Here is a 20,429-nt window from a genome sequence, read left to right as displayed (position 1 = left end):
CGACTTCATTCTGTTGACACTGGGCCTGTGTGACCTTTCAAAAACTTTGCTAAATGTTTCAAAATTGCAAATTAAAGCCCTTATTTTACTATACTTTTCACTGTGAGTCAGTCTTAAAATATTTGTTCATTCTCATTCACTGATCTCCAGATAGGATTTTTCAGTTCTTATTCTCCTTCATGTTGCTGGAGCTTTTGACATTGTTTAATACTCCCTGTCTTGAAATTCTCTGCTCTCATGTCTTCTATGACACCACGTTGTTCTGGATCTTTTTCTGTTTACTTTGTCTTTTTTCTCTTTATTTTAAACTGACTTATCTTTTTAATATTCTCTAATTTGGCCATTACCCAAGGCTAAGTCCTCAGCTTTCTTTTCCTTCTCCACTCTCTTGGCAAGCTCATCTACTCCCAACTATTTTCCAAGCTCCAGGTCTATATTTCCAACTGCTTTTGTACATCTCTACTATCTCCATCAAAAACATCTAAAATCAAACTCACAATCTTCCTCTGCCCAGATTCAGGATCCTGTTACTTGAATTACTCCCTTAAATCTCCTCACCAATTTCACTTTAGGGATTACTGCTGCTGAGTCCCCATGTCAGCGCTCAGTTGTAGTTCCCCTTTCCTCCACCTCCCGCCATCATGGGCTAGTCTACAGGACTGCACTTCTTGTTTTGTTGCTATTTATAATTGCTGGGGACTTTACAGATCAGTGGGGTAGTTCTTCTGGTCTCAGCTGGGCTCACTCATGTGTCTGAAGTCAGCTGTGTGTTGGGTAGGTGGCTCTGCTGACCTTTGTTGGGCCCGCTCACATGTTTGGATGTCTGCTGGCTGTAGGCTGACCTTTTATCCTCTTATTTTTCTGCTCAAAAGGCAGCCCAGGTTTGTTTTCAAGGCAGGGACAGGCGTCAAGGTTATAAGCCTGCTACTACTCATCTGAACAATAGTGGGAAACCTGGTGGTCCCTTCAAGGCAATAGGAATTGGAGAGAGGGAAGTGGACCCATTATAAGAGCCGGTATAGGAGGCAGGACAGATGCTGAGAGGAGTGATCAAGTTGCAGAGATTAACTCCAGAATGGCAGCCTCCACTGAGGAAGCAGAGCAAGTCAGGAGTCTGTACACAGAGGTGATAGCTAATGGAATGTGAATGGCACACTCAAGTGTATTTTGAGTATATTGATGGCATATTAATGGCCTCCCTGTACCTATGGCCTTCTCAGTGTGACTTTGCAGCTCTTTCCATTCAGAGGTGGAGTATATTTCCCCACCCCTTGACTCTAGGCTTGCCTTTTGGCTTGCTTTGGTCAATATAGTGTAGATAAAACCATAAAGTCTGGACACTTAAATCTTGAAAGTCTCTGTGGCCTTCCCTTTCTGTATTCCCACTGAAAGGTGAATTGGTTTCACTGAATGTTAAGTGGTTAGTCAAGATGGACTGTTCACTCATTTGATCAGGCCTGCCTCAGTATTGCCCCAGAAAAAAAAAAATGCAGATATCCTGAAACTGCCTATAGAGAGAAACAGAAGGATTTTTTTTAAAGCCTCAAATTGAATTGTTTAATTATATTGGTGTCATCCTAACCTCTCTCAATTCGGAGTTCTTTCAGTTCTTTAACTGAGCCATGTTTTTCCTACCTCAGGGCCTATGAATTACCTGTTTCTCATGCAGGCTCCTATTCATTCTTTATATCTCTTGCTGAAATATCAACTCTTCATTATATCTCCTCTAAACACCCTATCTAAAGTTGGTTTCACTTTTTAAATTTTCTTTTTTCTATTTTCAGTCCTTTGATTTTTTTTATAATTCATCATAATTGATAATTATTTTAACTTTTTTTCTATTTTTGTCTCTCTGGTTAAATTGTGAGACCCATGAGGGTAGGGGCTGTTACTTTCCTAATGACTAACGTAGTGTCTGGCACATAATTAAGTACTCAAGAAATATTTATTGAATTAATAACTTGGAGGGAGACATGTTGGAGGAGAGGACCAGGCTGGGTCTAGGCAGGGTCAGAGCTCAAGGTCAGGCTATCTGGAAAAATCTCACACTAGTGGCGAACAGGCAAAATATAGTGTCCAAAGGAGAGTGATTGACTCAGGTCCAGTCTGGACTGTTGTCTAAGGGGTCTGTTCTCGTGATCAAAGAAAAAGCAGTAGGAGTCTACTCTTACTCATACTCATGGGATCCTCATATGCAGATGGTAGTGTCCTACGGGAACTGCCTAAGTTGTTACTGGTCCTCAGTCATTGTCTGGGGAAATAGGTTAGAAAGCCTGGAAAAGGCTAGGCATGTTGTTGTCAGTCATCTGCCTTTCATCTAGGGCAAGAAGGAACCTGAGTTTAGGACATGGGTTTAGTTCAGTTATTTTCATTCTAAGGAAGAGAAACTTTCGAGTTACTTCTGACAAATTGAAATGGCAAGCAATAGGATATATTGGAGTATATGAGGAAGCCATTTGGAATAAACCTAATTCGGCCTGACTTTGTTTTTCCAAAAGGGCCTGACTGTGGCTGTTGAGCACGCACTGCGTATCTGCTTTAAAACATTTACTATGGCAAGAACAAATGGCCTTAAGATAAAGGTGCAACGTCCCCCCACATTGGCATTTCCTTAAGGATAAGCATCTTTCCTTAGGCTGGGAACTGATTGCTGTGCTCACCTTTGACCACCCAGCTCACCTGTGACCACCCAGCTCCAGACAGCAGACCTGCCACCCTGCTGTGTCCACCTAGACAGCAGACCTACCTGCTGTGTCCATCAATAGCGGTGCCGACAGAGCAGTCTTGCAACTATTGCAAAAGGGACATTTCAATCCTATGTGAAACATCCTCTCTGGGGGTATATAACCACTCTGTAAACCCCACTTCTTTGCTGCCCCTTCTTCCTTTGGGAAGAAAGGCCCTGGGCCATGGTCCTCAGATTTTAGCTCAGAATAAACTCACCCAAATTTTCATTTATAGACTGGTTATGGATTATTTTCGTCAACATTTCAAATAATGAAGAGGGAGGTAAACAAAACAGGAACCTCAACTGAGTGGGCAGGCCTCAGAGGAGTCTGGGACAACCTAAGCCTCATGGGAAAGCAGAAAGGACACTACAACTGAGTTTCACCGACGCTGGAACAAAATCTCAGGTGGCTCTCTAGACTTCAGTACCAGGAATTCACAGATTTTTAGACCAGATCTCCGCCTTAGATGACTCAGTGAGTCTCTGTTTCTCTTCTTTTGCTGTGTCATTTCTCTTTTTCCACTTCTAACTCACTCTTCCTTTTCAGTGGTTCTTGAGTCTGAGTCAGACTCACCCATGGAGCTTTAAATATTGTTTTTGTTAGTTTTAGCTGCTAAAACAAAGTACCACAAACTGGGTGGCTCATAGATGACAGAAATTTATTTCTTACAGTTCTAGAAGTTGGAAGCCTGAGATCGGGGTGCCAACATGATGGAGTTCTGGTGAGCACTCTCTTCTGGCTTCTTTTATAAAGGCACTAATCCCATTCATGAGGGCGCTTCTCTCATGATCTATCACTTCCCAAAGGTCCTACCTCCTAATACCATCATTTTGGGGATTAAGATTTTAATATATGAATGTTGGGGGGACACAAACATTTAATCTATAGCAAATATATACATGTCTAGCGCCCATCCCTATAGATTCTGACTGAGAACATAAGCTCAATAATGTTAAGGGTTTTCATCCATTTTCTTCACAACTGTATCCTGTGCCTAGAACAGTGCTTGGTACATAGTAGATGTAAACAAATACATGTTGAGTAAATAATAGTCTATGGGATGGGACCCAGATGACTGAGTTTTAAAGTTTCTCAAGTTATTTAGATTTCTAGTCAGGTTGATAACTACTACAGTATATTTGGTCTCTTTTATCTACCTCACAGATTCATCTTCAGAATGTCATCTTATTCATGGTTCCTGCTGTATTCCATGGCCTTTTTCTTTGCATCATTTCAGTTCATATCTCTGTTAACTGCCTATTTCTCTATATTTTGCAATTTAAGTTTCTATTTGCAAGATACTGATTGGTCTAGCTTGTCTCTGTTTGAACAGATTTTCCCGTATCAGAGCCCTTTATATAGTTAGATGGGCAGCTTGAGGATTGGATGCCTTTGCTTCTCTCTAGCCTAATAATATGCAGCCAAGAAGGAGAGCGGTAGAAAGAATAGAACCACGTGGTACAAAATATGACAGCCCAACAGGCTGGGAGTGTGGCAGGCAATATGATTGATTTGTCTAGTACAGAAGACAGTTGTACCTCCACATTTTACTAATTATAATCAATTTATTAAATATTTTTGAGTGCTTTAAGTGCTAGGTGTTGAGTGCCTTTCAGGCACAGGAAATAAAGTAGTAAGTGAGAGAAACATGTAGTCTTCCCTCATTGAACTTATTCTGTAGTAGGAAAGATAGACAATTAATAAAGTGTGATATAAAACAAAAGTAAATTGGACTCCATCAAAATTAAAATCTTTTGGTTTTCAACAGACACTGTTAAGAAAATGAAAAGGTAAGTCTTGGAGTGGGAGAAAATATTTTCAAAACATATATTTAATAAAGAACTTTTATCAGAATATATAGAGAACCTTATAATTCAATAATAAAATGTCAAAGAACCCATTACAAAAATGGGCAAAAGCTTTGAACAGAAACTTTACTGAAGAAGATATATGAATGGCAAATAAGTATATGAAAAGATGTTCAACATCATTAATTATTAGAGAAATGCAAACCAAAACCACACTGTAGGGGCCGGCCTGGTGGCGCAACAGTTAAGTTTCCATGTTCCACTTCAGTGGCCTGGGGTTCGCTGGTTTGGATACCAAGTGTGGACCTACGCACTGCTTGTCAAGCCATGCAGTGACAGGTGTCCCGCATATAAAGTAGAGGAAGATGGGCACAGATGTTAGCTCAGGGCCAGTCTTCCTCAGCAAAAAGAGGAGGATTGGCAGCAGATCTTAGCTCAGGGCTAATCTTCCTCAAAAAAAAAAAAAAAAAACACCCCACCACACTGTGTTACCACTATACAACTCACTTGAATGACTAAAATTAATATAACTGACCATACCAAGTGTTGTCAAGAACATAGAACAACAAGAACTGTCCTGTATTGGTGGGAATGCAAAGTGAAACAGCCACTTTGGGAAGCAATTTGGCAACTTCTTATAAAGTTTAACATGTACTTACTATATGATCCAACAATCCTACTCGGAGGTCTTTGCCTAGGAAAAATGAAAATATATGTCCAGACAGAGACTTGTAAGCAAATATTCATAGCAGCTGTACTCCTAATAGATCCAAACTAGAAACAAGCATTTTGGAAACAACAGGTGAATGGATAAACAACTGGTACATCCATGCAATGGAAAGCTACACAGCAGGAAAAGAAAAAAAAAAAAAAAAAAACGAGAGAGAAAAGGAAAAAAAGAAAAAGAAATTAACTACTCTTCCATGCAACAGTAAGAATGAATGTCAGAAGCATTATGTTAAGTGAAAGAAGCTAGCTACAAATGACTGCCTATGTATGTATGTATGATTCCATTTATATGATATTCTGGAGAAGGTTGAACTATAGTGACAGAGCAGATCAGTGGCTAATCTGAAGCCAGAGGTGTGGTGAGAGGATTGACTGGAAAAAAGCACAATAGAACTTTTTGGGCTGGTAGAACTGTTTCGTATCTTGATTGTGGTGGTTGTTACGCAACTGATACATTTGTTAAAATGTATTAAATTATACACTTAAATTGGCTAATTTAATTGTATGTAAATTAAACCTCAACAAAGCTGATTTTAAAAAAAGTAAACAAAAGTGAAATGTGATCCATGCTTAGATTGGGAGAAGTATAGGGTGCTTTAGGAGCCCTTCATAGTCCAGGGGAGTCTGAGGAAGCTTTTCCTGGGAGGAGTCACTTAATCTCAGCATGAGTAGAAATAGGCCAAGTGCACAGGGCTAGGTGGAAGGGAAGAGGGTTCTACAGAATCAGCAGCATGCACAGAAGCTCAGAGACAAGAGAAAACAAGAGACTTGGGATGTGTTGGTGAAGGAGGAGGGAGGAAAAATGAATGTGGAGAGATAGGCTGGGCAAGTAAGGACTTTTAAAGTCATGTAGTGTAAGTTTGGACTTTATCCTAAGAGTGACTAAAGGGTTTTAAGCCCTTCTTATCATGGAGTTATGGGATGTGATTTCTGATTTATAAGAATGTCTCTGGCTTCTGTGTGGAGAATGGGTTGGATGAAAAGACTTTACTAAGAGGGTGTAAGATGATAGTGCCATGAATTAGGGGAGTTGCCTGGGTTTGGGAGAGGTGGGTGAACTTCAGAAATATTTAGGAAGTAGAATTCCCTGTGGGAGTTGAAGGGGAAGGAGGAACCAAGAATGGTTTCTAGGTTACTAGCTTGGATAACTGGATGTATGGTGGTGCCATTCACTGAGATAAAGAATAAAGGAGCAAGAAAAGGTTTGGGGGCAAGGTGATGACTTAGTTTTGTACATGTTGGTTTTGAAGTACCTGGGAGGCATTCATATTTTGTTTATAGGCAGTTGGATATTTAGATCTGTTGCTTAGAAGACAGGTCGATGCTGCAGAAACATATTTATGTCATTTCCACATAGGTGGTCATTGAAACCATGGGATTGATGACTGAGGAGATGAAAGGGTAGGGTGATGAAAGAAGAGGCCTATAGCAGAACCCCAGAAACTCCACTGCTTAAGGGAGAGAAGTATGAGGAAAATCAGGAGAGCATTGTATTATGGAAGCCACTAGAAGGAGTGAATTGTTAACAATATATAATTGAATTGCTTCATTAAAGAATAGGATGATTTATAATATGTTTGTAGAATTTTTGAGAGGTGCTCTTACAGTAAAAGATACAGTAAAAGAGCTCTTACACAACCATTAAAAAGAAAAAGAAAGTTAATGGTTTGATGGCTTGTGAAAAAGGCAGTGTATTTCGTACATAGATGGAAGAACTCAGAGTTTTCCATCATTTTGTTTTGTTCTTCCTCCTTTGGACTTTCCTCCTCCATTAGAGACTTTTAGAACATTAAACATTAAACATTAAAAAGCTTCCAGAAATCCACTTATATACATTTTGGGTGGAGAAGCTTGCACCAGATATTCCCTTATTTACAAACCTATGAGCAAGAACATACTTCTTGCAATGTTTGCTTACTAAGTGCTATCCACCTTAATTCCCCCTTTCCCTTTGGTCTCTTTCATTTTCTGAATGGGTGTGACTCGCTTGAAGAGATCAATGGGAAAAGGTTTTTGATCCCCCTACCTTAAGCAAAAAGTGTTTGTCAAGTGGGCAAGAGGATCAGTCACTGATGGATAGAGAAGTTGTTTTTAACTGAAGTTCCAGTTGCTTTCAAATTGATCTTATTACCATGATCAGCTTTAGTGGTCCATGGCAGAATACTGGAACAAGTTTCTACTTCTCTAGATCCCATCTTTTCCTTTCCTTTTTTCTAATTGCCTTCTCTTAAAAAAGGAAGATGTAGAAATCTTTTGGAGAGCTAGAATTTTACATTAGAATCATCATTAAATATGCAATAGGAGAAAAGAAAATATACGTATTTTTTGGTGAGGCATTTGCTCTAAACTAATGTCTGTTGCCAATCTTTCTTATTTTTGCTTGAGGGAGAGTAGCACTGAGCTAACATCAGTGCCAATCCTCCTCTATTTTGTATGTGGATTGCTGCCACAGCATGGCTTGATGAGTGGGGTAGGTCTGTGCCTCGGGTCTGAATCCATGAACCTGGGCCGCCTAAGCAGAACGCGCTGGACATAACTGCTACGCCATGGGGCCAGCTCAAGTAAGAGAATATTTTTAAGGAACCAATTGAAGATCAATGTTACAAGAACGCAGATAGAATAGACTGAGAAATGGCTGTAGGACCATTACTAAATCATGGTTCCAATCAATGGCAATTTCTGTTGTCGTTACTGTGGTTCAGCTTGGAGGGGAGGAGAACTTCCAAGCTATCTGTGTCAGTTATCAATTTATTGTCTCTCAGCTCCAAATTTACTTTTCAATATCTGCTTGGTATAATGAATTGGACTCTTGAAGCGTCCCTCTGTCACAGTGAGCATGATTTTAAGCTTTGTCACTAGATGTTGCTGGAGTGACATTGCAGGAAGATAAGAATTTTTCTTCCTAGTTCCATGTGCTACATTTTGCTTTTCCATGTGCCTGCTTCAGGGTCCATCAGAGCTGTGTGTGTTTGGGCCATCTATTGGTGCTCTACCGCAAATGTGCCCCAGAATGTATAGACCCTTGCTGACCTCAAAGGCCTGGCCTGGACTTGGTGACTACCTTGCTATGACCCTGCCAAGGTAGACAGTGGTGTGGTCTAGGTCTCATGCTGGCAGTGCCACCCTGATTTTTTCTGTGTGTCTGCCCACTAGTCTTTCTTGCTTGCACCCCAGAATGTTGTTTCCTCTAACTCTCCCACCATGGATACCATGTGCTTCAGGCCTTGTATCAGCAGTAGTGCCCTGATTCCCTCTGTGTGCTCATCTCAGCTTGCCTACTCCTGGGAGGATTATCTCTTGCTGTGCAGTGACTATGGACCAAGTCTGACCTGGCCAATCCAGCCAACATCTCCACTATCCATTGGGCTGCAACTATACCTTCTCCAGTGAGGTCTTTACCCCAGCCTTGAGGAGGTCTAAATTTAGTCTTCTTTGTTAGTCTCCATCAACCATAATGTTCTCCTTAGAATTCTCTTACATCTTTGTGGTTACTCCTCTATCATAGATAAATAATTTTTTAATTTATAATTTTCTATTCAAATACTGTGTGGTTTCTATCTCTTGATTGCACCCAGGCTGATACACCATCTTTTCCTTAATCTATTATACATCCATCTTCTAGATTAGTCTTCCTATAGCTCAGCTCTAATTTAAAACACAAACCAAAAAAATCCCCCAAGACACAAAAAACAACAGCAATCCTTGAGTGATTTGGCATTTCCTGGCATTCAAGATCCTCCATAATCTGGCCCCTGCCTGCTTTTCCAATCTTATTTTCTAATCTTCCTGAAATAACCAAGGCAAGCGGCACTGTGCAACACAGAGAGCCCAGTCCTAGGTTTGACTTTTAACTCTACCAGTTATTACTAAGCAGTCAAGGGCGTGTCCTTAGGCTCCTCTGAGTTTCAGTTAACTCACCTAGGAAATGAGGATATTAATAGCTTCTCTGCCTACCTCATAGGGTTGTTGTGAGGCTAGATTAAATAGTGTATGTGAAAACTCTAAGAATTTTAAGTTTCTGTCTAACTGTAATGTATAACCATACTTGTAGTAGTGTTTTTTAACTTTTTTTTAAAAAAGCAGTCCCATATGAAAAATAATGAAAATTACTGTTAAGCATTCATCTAGTCCTTCTGGATTGGTAAAAGGGATTAAGGCAATACCTTTTTTCAGAACTCAAAATTATATCTTATTTTTCTATTTTATGTTTTCGTTTGTTTTAGGATGGGTGAAATAAGACATTAAAAATATTTTAGCTTGATTATTTTCTTTTCTTTGCCATCACAAACAAAATACAATGACTGTAAAATTAGGGGCGGGGTAGAACATTCATCTTTCATCACCTTGTCCTGAGGGCATCCATTCGTTACTTGGGTGGATAGATAATTTTATAAGTATATGTGAATTCATTCAAGTAGTACTCCTCCCCCATGTGTTTTGGTTGTATGTGTGCTAAAATATGCAGAAGTGCTTTGTAAACTAAAACAGAAGGAAATGAATTATTTTTAGAAAATAAACTAGAGAAGGAAAAGCTCATAAGCTGATGAGAAATTCAATCTACTCAAAATTCAAATCCCTTGGTAGAGGTATTCCTATTCTATGAGAATTTGATAAAGGGCTGTAGGGACCCAACTACTTGTGTAGAAAGAGGCAGATGTCTCTAGTTGCTTATGGATTGTACTCACCTTTGTTGGGCATCAGGCCAGCATGTGGATGTTTTCATCAGCAGATAGTTCTTCTGAATTCCTCATTATCTTGGATATATAGTGCTGGAGGAAAAAAGCCAATTCCAGGAGAACTTGAAACATGAATACAAAAGGCATTTAAAAGTTTATTTAAAAATACTTCCTTAGGGAAGCCTGAAGAGAAAGGTAAGTTCAACAGAGGGTACAAATGAGAAGAAACCATTCCAATCCTGCTTAGACAAAACCTTTATTATCTAACCTTTCTATAGCTCTTTGTATTTTCCAAAGACCTTTACAAATGCATTTTTTCCCTCATGTAACAAGCCTCTGATCAAAGCAGGCTAGTATTCATCTTTCCATTTTCTAGATGAGAAAAAAGAGTTCCAGAGAAGTGAAGTCACTTTCACAGGTCCCAGGGTGAGTCAAGGTAGAATGAGGTTTTGAACCTTTGACACAAAGTTCTTGGCTCAATTACTCTGCAACATGTTATTTCATGCCTTGACTAAAGCTCTACAAATTGGTTAAAAAGAATTCTTAATCTAAGAAGCCAAGTCTAGAATTCTAAATAGAGGTACTCTGTGGGGAGGCTTGAGGTTTTATTAAAACTGAGATTCCTTTGGGCCACCCTGTTTAGATGGCTGTGGAGAAGAGCTGAAGTCCTAGACTTCAGAGGAGGTGCTTCTTCAGGTCTCGTGGGGATTATAGTTGTGCTTCTTTATAGAAGAAATCTGACAGTGATGTTTGTAGGACTGGTGTCTGAGAAAGTAGTTTAGCTCAGCCATTGAGATTTGTGTCCAGTTCTCATGTACCCAGTTAACTCTTCATGTATTTGAATTCTTTTTTCCCAGAGGAGAACCTGGCCAGTCTCCAATTCCTGAAACTCTAATTTAGGTTATATATTTCTCTGCAATGTGAATCTATTTCAAATTGAATGTAAGGTCTCTGACTAGTACATTGCCGAATACCCTATAGGCTCCTCAATAAATATTTATTAGTATTAACCATGAGAACGATTTTTTTTCAATATTTATTTTTGAAATAAGTACTCTATGAATAGAGCAACAGGGAAAACTTCCAGGATAATTACATTTTGCTTTATATCCAGTGATTTATTTCTTAGATTCTCAAATTTTGTCAGAGACATAATTATGGTCTTTTTTTTCAATCTTAAGTTATTAGCAAGTGTTAATCCTATTTTATAGATGAGGAGTGTAAAAAGGAAAAGGGAGTGATTTGCAAAACGTCTCACAGTGGATTGAAGTGAAGTGGGGAATGAAAACCTAGGTCTGTTTCCAAATTTCACTAAAAATGCTCTAGTTCTGGGAACTGAACTAATAGTCAAGAAGTTATAATGGAGCATTGGTAGTTCATATATATGGAACTATCCTCTGGACCAAAATTTAATTTTGAAAAATGAATTTTTCTTTGGACTCTGTGAGATTGTAGCCTCTACTGGCCGTTGGAGGCTGTTTTTTTCCCACTGGATTTAATATGTGACTGTTTATTTCTCATGATTCAGACGGCAATATTACCTGTTTATATTACTGCTATCTATTTGTTTTTTCTTCTCCCCAAAGTCCACTGTACACAGTTGTATATTCTAGTTGCAGGTCCCTCTAGTTCTGCTGTGTGGGACAGTGCCTTGTCTGCGCCTGGGATCTGAACCGGTGAAACCCTGGGCTGCTGAAGCAGAGCGAGAGAACTTAACCACTTGGTCACAGTGCCAGCCCCTGCTATTTTTTTAAATCAGCCTAATCAAAATAGAAATTAATCCAATATTTTGTTTTATAATATATGGTCACGATTTAAAGAACATAGCAGTTGAAGTTAGAATAGTTGTTAATACTTTTCTTAATCAAAGTGGAAAATGGCTTTAATAGTTTAGTTATTTTAGAAATAAATTCAGTAGATATTTTAGAAATGTACTACCTAGTTATTTTTATAACTTCATTTATGAATAAAATCAGTAACCGGTCTATATGTTTAAAAATAATAGAAATAAATGCATTTTGTAGCATTTTTTCTTGCTAAAATTCTGTAAAACATCTTAAAGTGTTATGTATTTTTATCATTTGTTTTAAATAATTTCTCAACAGATGATTTATAATTCCTGCATCAGAGTCACCTGAGATGTTTATTAAAATTCAGAACCCAGGGTCTTACCCCAAACCTAGTGAACATGACTCTTAACAGTGGGGTCCAGAAATCTACATTTTAAATGTGCTTTTTAGATGACTTGTACAAATTACAAGTAATTCAGCATTGCTTAAATGTGAGAGGATGGGGATGTGGGGACCCAGTCAAGGGAGATGAGCAAGGACATGAAGGGCACGATGTGCTGTGGCATTCGGATCTTATCCTGGAGGTAACGGAGACTTAAGATAGACAGCAGCATAAGTTAGCTGGGTTCATTTGAGTCACTTTTGTAAATTATTTATTTAGAGAGTTAATCCTACTATCAAGAAAGATAGATGAGGCTAAATGCACATAGGTTTGTAGTCCTATATAAGATTATTTTGAAGGGTATCAGATGTATATAATTTATTCCTCACTATCCTGGCATTAATGGTTCCAATTTTTTTGCCTGTGAATGACAAACATATAAATAACCATAATTTTCCTATTATGATTCATATAAAAATCAATGTATGGAAAAAGAAACTCAAGGATCAAACTGGTAATATTGGTAATTCACAATTACAAAACCATTGGTAAGTAAATGCCATCATTATGCTAATAAAATGGAAAACATTCCTGAAGCAACTGGTTCAAGGCTGGTACACTTTTATAGAGTCCATTTGTGTAGCAATTTATACTGGCTTGAGTATATTTGCAATTTTAAGTTATCTGCCTTCTGTATAAATAAGAATATAACTGTGGCAGTCAGGTTAGTCTGCTAAAATAAACAACCCAAAATGTGGCTCAACATAATAAAGCCAATGCAGGTTGTTAGGGGTAGGTTGGCGCTTTGGTCCAATGCTGGGATGCAGACCTTTTTCAACGAATCATTCCACCATCTTCTAAGACCTTGAAATCTAGCCTGTGTCCAGCCTTCAGACAAGGTGGGGAGAGAGTGTGGAAAAGTTGTACATGCTCTTAACCACCTCACTAGAGGTGACACACATCATCCCCTCTCCCACATTCTGCTGATGAGAACCAGTCTCATGATTTTAGTGAGCTGTAAGACATTTGGAAGATGTGGTCTGATGTTTCATCAGGAAAGAGGAGGACAGAGGCAGTCTTTGCTACAATAGACTATTCTTCCAGATCACTCACATCAAAGATATGTGCTAGGGAGTAGGAACTGCTCAAATAAATAGGCTAACATACTATAGATATTTCCCAACTTACATATATTCCTTTCAGTCGGGCGTTCACAGAGGGTACCTGCCTTTGCTAGATGGCCCAGGGCAGTCTTTATCAAACTATTTTGACTGCACTCCAATAAGAAATGTATTTTACATGGTGACCCAATACCAGCACATATGTACCAATACAAAAATTTCATACCTGTTGTTAAGGAAACAATACTTACTCTTACTATATGTGGTGCAGTCTGATATTTTCTATAGTTTTCTACACTGTTCTATTCTGTTCTCTAGTCTTGCCTGCCTCAACACTAGGCTCATCCATAGTCTTGGAGGGCTTCATTCCATCTCTAGCGCTCTCTGCTTCTGAGGGGAGCTGCCCAGAGGAGATTGAATCTGGGATTCCTGACATGTACATGATTCTCGCTGCAGTCCTTTAGGCACGTAAAGACTTTCATCATCACTTGTGATCACCTCTGTGTACTTTCTTCTTCCCCTACAGCTAGGGTTGTCAGATTTCACAAATAAAAACTACACGATGTCCAGTGAAGTCTGAATTTCAGACAATGAATAATGTTTTGGTATAACAATGTTCCATGAAATATTTGGGATATAGTTATACTAAAAAAATTACTCATTGAAATTTAAATTAATTGGGTGTCCTATCTTTTATCTGGCAACCCTACCTACAGTGAATGAGACAATGCAGAGGGGAGATTCTTTTTAGTTGCTATTTATTTCTCTTGGTTGCTGATAATAAGGAAATCACACAGGCATTAGATACTGCCTTTAGGGACAGCAGGGGAGAGGGTGTGAGTTTGGGGCCTGTTTTGAGGTAAGGCAAGGAGAAGAGAGAAATCACAGTCAAAGTCAGTGGGGGATAGCAGAGAAATGGGTAGCTGGGGATGGGGTGACACTGACTTGAGAGAGAGAGAGGACTTGCAAGGAAGTGTGTGTGCAGGGAGTGTTCCTGTAGACTTATAGTGGCAGGAGGTCCCACCGATGCCTTTATCCCTTTATCCATACCTCTTGAGATCCCATCCCTCTTCATCAGTTTCCCTTATTATCACCTGAGCTTTGTTGGAGGCTCTCTCTCAGGTGACAGACCACCAATGGGAACTTGGAGCATAGTAGGAATGGGGCATCTCTAATGTAATAAGAAAGTGCTTCAGCAGGGGTTGGGAGGGAGGGAGGGAAGATTCATTCTTTGAATCCTTAGTTGAAATTATGAATGACTTTCCCATAGGAATGTGGTCTTAATTGGTGATATTTTCTATGGAAAGGATTCTGCAAGAAATTCCCTGGGAGCTTACTAAAATGCATATTCCTAGGCCCCATGCAAAGATTTGGATTTAGTGGTTCTCTGATAAGGCCCTGGATTCTTCTTCTTCTTCTTTTTTTTTTAAAGATGGTACCTGAGCTAACATCTGTTGCCAGTCTTCTTTTTCTCCCCTTCTTCTCCCCAAAGCCCCCCAGTACATAGCTGTATATTCTAGTTGTAGGTCCTTCTGGCTCTGCTATGTGGGATGCCACCTTGACATGGCCTGATGAGCGGTGCTAGGTCTGTGCTCAGGATCCAAACTGGGGAAACCCTGGGCTGCTGAAGTGGAGTATGAGAACTTAACCACTCAGCCACAGGGCTGGCCCCTGCCCCAGATTCTATATTTATGTTTTACAAGTTCCCAGAACCACACTTTGGAAAATATTGTAATGAAGTACAGTAGCCCCCCTTATCCGTGGGAGGATACATTCCAAGACCCCCAGTGGATGCTTGAAACTGTAATAGTACTGATCCCTATCTATCCTATGTTTTTCCCTATACATACATAGCTCTGATAAAGTTTAATTTATCAATTAGGCACAGTGAGAAGTTAAACAACAATAACTAATAATAAAATAGAACAATTATCACAATATACTGAAATAAAATTTATGTGTATGTGCGTTCTCTCTCTCTCAAAATATCTTATTGTACTGTACTCACCCTTCTTGTGATGATATGAGATGATAAAATGCCTATGTGATTAGGTGAAGTGAGGTGAATGATGTAGGTGTTGTGACAGAGTTAGGCTATTATTGACCTCACAATATGTCAGAAGGAGGAAAATCTGCCTCCCTACTGTGGTTGACCACGGGTAACTGAAACCGTGGACAGTGAAACTGCAGGTTAGGGGGAACTACTGTATACTATAGTATGTCTAGTCTAGCTAGTCTAATGTAGTTTAGTACTAAGATTATATAGTATTAGTAATTACAGTACTATAGACATACTATAAATTTAGTTAGCCCATTTATAAGTTTTCTGTGGATCTCTTATTTTTATTTATTTTTTTAAATGAATGCTCTCAGAGTTACAAGCTATATACTTACCAAAGGACTGTTGGAACAGACCCCCTTCCCAAATTGGAGACATGGCTAATACAAGTGCCCTCTAGTGGCCAAACTAGTTTTAACTGGTAGGGAATTTGATTTTCCATCTTACAGCTTGAGGGACTAGCTCTAGGACATGAATGTTACGTGTTATTCTAAATTCTGCTGGGAATGGGCCCAGCTATGTTGAAGTTACTGCAGCAGAGATAGTTCTGATTTCCCATCTCTGAAGCAGGCAGCTGACATAGGAGGGCTTGGACCACAAAGGTGCTCTGTTGTATAGAAGTTATTCCTGGAGGTCACTTATCATGGGATTGTAGAGTATTTGATATTCATTTGTTCATTCATTATTCAATCATTCATTCAACATTGAGCCAACATTTATTTATTTATTCAGTGCCAATAGGTTTAAGGCACTGTGCTAGCGAATACAAGATGAATTAGACTGGGTTTTTAATTCTTTCAAGGGCTTGTTGTTTAATAGGGAATATATATGTCCATGCCTTTAATGAAACTAGTTGTGTGAGATTTAGAAAGGTGAATTAGACATGGTCCAACCTTAAGGAACATGGTCAATGGAGGAAACAGGAAACTCCCAGCACTGCTCTAGGTGCAGTGTTTGGCGAGATGAGACACATGCTCACAAAACGGAGTAACAGCAGTTGGTGGTTGAACTGTGCAGCTACATCCACAAGTGCTACAAGAAGGCAGAAAGCTGCCTCGCTCAGCTCATCACTCTCTGCCTTCCCTACTTAGCTCTGCACGTTTTGGATACAAGAGACAGTGGTTAGCATATAAGGAACCACAAATCAGCTGTTTTTCACATCCATGGTTATCAACTGCAATGCAGCAGCTTTAAAAAAAAAAGGTGACCTTGTCACTGTAGTTGGTATTCAAGTCAACTAATTTGTCTTGGAACTTTTATATAGATTTTAGCTAGCTTATGCAGCTAATAAATCCAAATGAAAAAATTCTACTAGCTATTTCTTGGTCAATTTTGATGATGAAAAAAGAAATGACACCACAAGTTGAATAACAAAGAAAAGCCTGTATTTGAATTTAACTATGGTGAATTGACAGAAATCCCCAAAGTCCCTTCCCTTATAGCAACGTTAAAGTCTGTAGTGTTTTCCAGGTCCCCTCTCCCCCATTTTCCTCCTTCAGGGTCATGAGTGATTAATTTTATTGACTTAATCTCAACCTGATATATATTTTTTCAAACTGACATTTTTAAGGCAAATCCTTTCAAACATTCAGAGACAGATTTCATTTTAATGGTTTAAATTTGGAGAGTTTTTCAGTGGTTTGCTCAGTTTTTATGAGTGTTGAGATGGAAGAGGGAACTTAAAAAATGATTTATAAAGCAGGTAATATATGTGACATTCATACTACCTACCTAAGCCTACAAAGGGAAAATTGATCTTGCTTTTTTTTCCTTCAAAAAAATTCCCAAACCACTACTCAATTAAAATCTCTAACCCAACACCCTAAATTGTAATGTATTAAAGATATAGATCTACATAAGTTAATGCTGTCTTTAAAAATAGATCTAAGAAAACACTTTGAGTGATTTATGGTACAATAAAATTTCATTATATTTATATATTGATAAAATACCTTATTAATATGTTCTTTTTGCATTGCCTACACATGCCACTTTTGTTACTTAAAAAGCACTTTTGTAGTGAGCTGAGTAGTAGTGTTTAATGTGAATGAGACTTATGCAGATTTCATGGGCATAGTATAATTTTTGTGAATTTTATGATTTTTTTAAAAAGAGAAAAAGCAGCTTTGAGTTACAAGCCATTATTTCTGAGATATCTGCTGAAAATGGACTACAGCAGCTCCTTTTTTCTGGGCAAAGAAAACTGATCCTAGATGCTCCTGCTAGGCACAGAACTGGGCACAGCTGCTCTACCCTGGCAGGGTAAGATGATGATGATTATTATTATTTTGTCAATTTTTTAAAATGAGGTTATGATAGCTTACAACCTTGTGAAATTTCAGTTGTACATTATTATTTGTCAGTCATGTTACAGGTGCACCACTTCACCCTTTGTGCCCATCCCCCACCCCCCTGGTAACCACTAATCTGTACTCTTTGTCTATGTGTTTGTTTATCTTCCACATATGAGTGGAGTCATACAGAGTTTGTCTTTCTCTATCTGGCTTATTTCGCTTAACATAATACCCTTAAGGTCAATCCATGTTGTTGTGAATGGGATGATTGTCTCCTTTTTTATGGCTGAGTAGTATTCCATTGTATATATATATATATATATATATATATATATATATATATATATACACACACACACACTGCATCTTCTTTATCCAGTCATCAGTCGATGGAAACTTAGGTTGCTTCCATGTCTTAGCTATTGTAAATAATGCTGCAATGAACATAGGGGTGCATGGGTCTCTTTGAATTGCCGATTTCAAGTTCTTTGGATAGATACACAGTAGTGGGATGGCTGGGTCATATGGTATTTCTATTTTTATTTTTTTGAGAAATCTCCATACTGTTTTCCATAGTGGCTGCACCAGTTTGCATTCCCACCAGCAGTGTATGAGGGTTCCTTTTTTCTCCACAACCTCCCCAACATTTTTTGTCTTGGTTATTTTAGCCATTCTAATGGGTGTAAGGTGATATCTTAGTGTAGCTTTGATTTGCATTTCCCTGATGATCAGTGATGATGAGCATCTTTTCATGTGCCTATTGGCCATCCATATATCTTCTTTGGAGAAATGTCTGTTCATATCCCCTGCTTAGTTTTTGATTGGGTTGCTTGATTTTTTGTTGTTGAGTTGTGTGAGTTCTTTATATATTATGGAGATTAACCCCTTGTTGGATATTTGGTTTGCAAATATTTTTTCCCAGTTGGTGGTTGTGTTTTTGTTTCAATCCTGTTTTCCCTTGCCTTGTAGAAGCTCTTTAGTCTGATGAAGTCCCATTTGTTTATTCTTTCTGTTGTTTCCCTTGTCAGAGAAGACATGGTATCTGAAAAGATCCTTTTAAGACTGATGTCAAAGAGTGTCCTGCCTATATTTTCTTCTAGAAGTCTTATGGTTTCAGGTCTTACCTTTAAGTCTTTGATCCATTTTGAGTTTATTTTTGTGAATGGCGTAAAAGAATGGTCTATTTTCATTCTTTTACATGTGGCCGTCCAGTTTTCCCAACACCATTTGTTGAAGAGACTTTCTTTTCCCCGTTGTATGTTCTCAGCTCCTTGTTGAAGATTAGCTGTCCATAGATGTGTGGTTTTATTTCTGGGCTTTCAATTCTGTTCCATTGATCTGTGTGCCTGTATTTGTAGCCGTACCATGCCGTTTTGATTATGATGGCTTATAGTATATTTTGAAGTCAGGGATTGTGATGCCTCCAGGTTTGTTCTTTTTTCTCAGGATTGCTTTAGCAATTCAAGGTCTTTTCTTGCCCCATATGATGTTCAGGATTCTTTTTTCTATTTCTGTGAAGAATGTCATTGGGATTCTGATTGGGACTGCACTGAATCTGTAGATTGCTTTAGGTAGTACGGGCATTTTAACTATGTTTATTCTTCCAATCCATGTGCAAGGAATGTCTTTCCATTTCTTTATGTCGTCATTGGTTTCTTTTAGGAAAGTCTTGTAGTTTTCATTTTATAGGTCTTTCACTTCTTTGGTTAAATTTATTCCAAGATATTTTATTCTTTTTGTTGTGATTATGAATGGGATTGTGTTTGAGTTCTCTATTAGTTTGTTATTAGAGTATAGAAATGCTACTGATTTATATAAGTTGATTTTGTGCCCTGCAACTTTGTAATTGTTGCTTACTTCTAGTAGCTCTCTGATGGATTTTTTTAGGGGTTTCTGTATATAAGATCATGTTGTCTGCAAACAGCAAGAGTTTCCCTTCTTCATTGCCTATTTGGATTCCTTTAACTTTGTTTCCTGCCTAATTTCTCTGGCCCAAACCTCCAGCACTATGTTGAATAAGAGTGGAGAGAGTGGGCATCCTTGTCTTATTCCGGTTCTCAGAGGGATGGCTTTCAGTTTTTCCCCATTAAGTATGATGTTGGCTTTGGGTTTGTAATATATGGGCTTTATTATGTTGAGGTACTTTCATTCTATACTCATTTTATTGAGAGTTTTTTTTTTCAGATTTTATTTTTCCTTTTTCTCCCCAAAGCCCCCTGGTACATAGTTGTATATTTCTAGTTGTGGGTCCTTCTAGTTGTGGCATGTGGGATGCTGCCTCAGTGTGGCCTGATGAGTGGTGCCATATCCTTGCCCAGGATTTGAACTGGTGAAACCCTGGGCTGCTGAAGCAGAGTGCGCAAACTTAACCACTCGGCCATGGGGCCAGCCCCTTATTGAGAGTTTTTATCATAAATGGATGTTGGATCTTGTCAAATGCTTTTTCTGCATCTATTGAGAAGATCATTTGGTTTTTGTTCCTCATTTTGTTAATGTGGTATATCACATTGATTGAATGTGGCTGTGGAACCGTCCCTTTGTCCCTGGTATAAATCCCACTTGGTCATGTCGTATGATCTTTTTAATGTATTGCTGTATTCGGTTTGCCAATATGTTGTTGAGGATTTTTGCATCTATGTTCATCAGTGATATTGGCCTTAGTTTTGTGTTGTCCTTGTCTGGTTTTGGGATCAGGGTGATGTTGGCCTTGTAGAATATGTTAGGAAGTGCTCCATGTTCCTCAATTTTCTGGAATAGTTTGAGAAGGATAGGTATTAAGCCTTCTTTGAATGTTTGGTAGAATTCTCCAGAGAAGTGGTCTGGTCCTGGACTTTTATTTTT

General features: G+C 38.6%; 1 protein-coding gene and 1 long non-coding RNA gene across 9 annotated transcripts in view; one reads left to right on the top strand and one right to left on the bottom strand.

Moving 5' to 3' along the window:
• Nucleotides 1–15,307, bottom strand: part of LOC111773163 (uncharacterized) — a 49,422-nt gene extending 34,115 nt beyond the window's left edge. Inside the window, exons 1-2 of the long non-coding RNA XR_011438175.1 lie at nucleotides 15,244–15,307; nucleotides 9,952–10,035 (exon numbers count right to left, since the gene is read on the bottom strand). This is a non-coding gene — a long non-coding RNA (uncharacterized lncRNA). The remainder of the gene's footprint in view (nucleotides 1–9,951; nucleotides 10,036–15,243) is intronic.
• The window catches only part of MTERF1 (mitochondrial transcription termination factor 1), a 154,054-nt gene that overhangs the window by 37,084 nt on the left and 96,541 nt on the right, over nucleotides 1–20,429 (top strand). For 4 of the 8 annotated variants that reach the window (XR_011438171.1, XR_011438172.1, XR_011438173.1 and 1 more), the window contains exons 1-2: nucleotides 15,375–15,425; nucleotides 17,408–17,556. The exons of the other annotated variants lie outside the window; for them this stretch is intronic. The gene's annotated coding sequence lies outside the window, so the exon portion shown is untranslated. Of the gene's footprint in view, nucleotides 1–15,374; nucleotides 15,426–17,407; nucleotides 17,557–20,429 lie in introns of those variants that run through there. 8 annotated transcript variants of the gene reach the window in all.

The sequence above is a fragment of the Equus caballus genome, chromosome 4 (genome assembly GCF_041296265.1).
Source record: "Equus caballus isolate H_3958 breed thoroughbred chromosome 4, TB-T2T, whole genome shotgun sequence".
Classification (NCBI taxonomy): Eukaryota; Metazoa; Chordata; class Mammalia; order Perissodactyla; family Equidae; genus Equus; species Equus caballus.
Note: the sequence above shows the minus strand (reverse complement) of the source record. Positions and strands in the feature narration are given on the sequence as shown.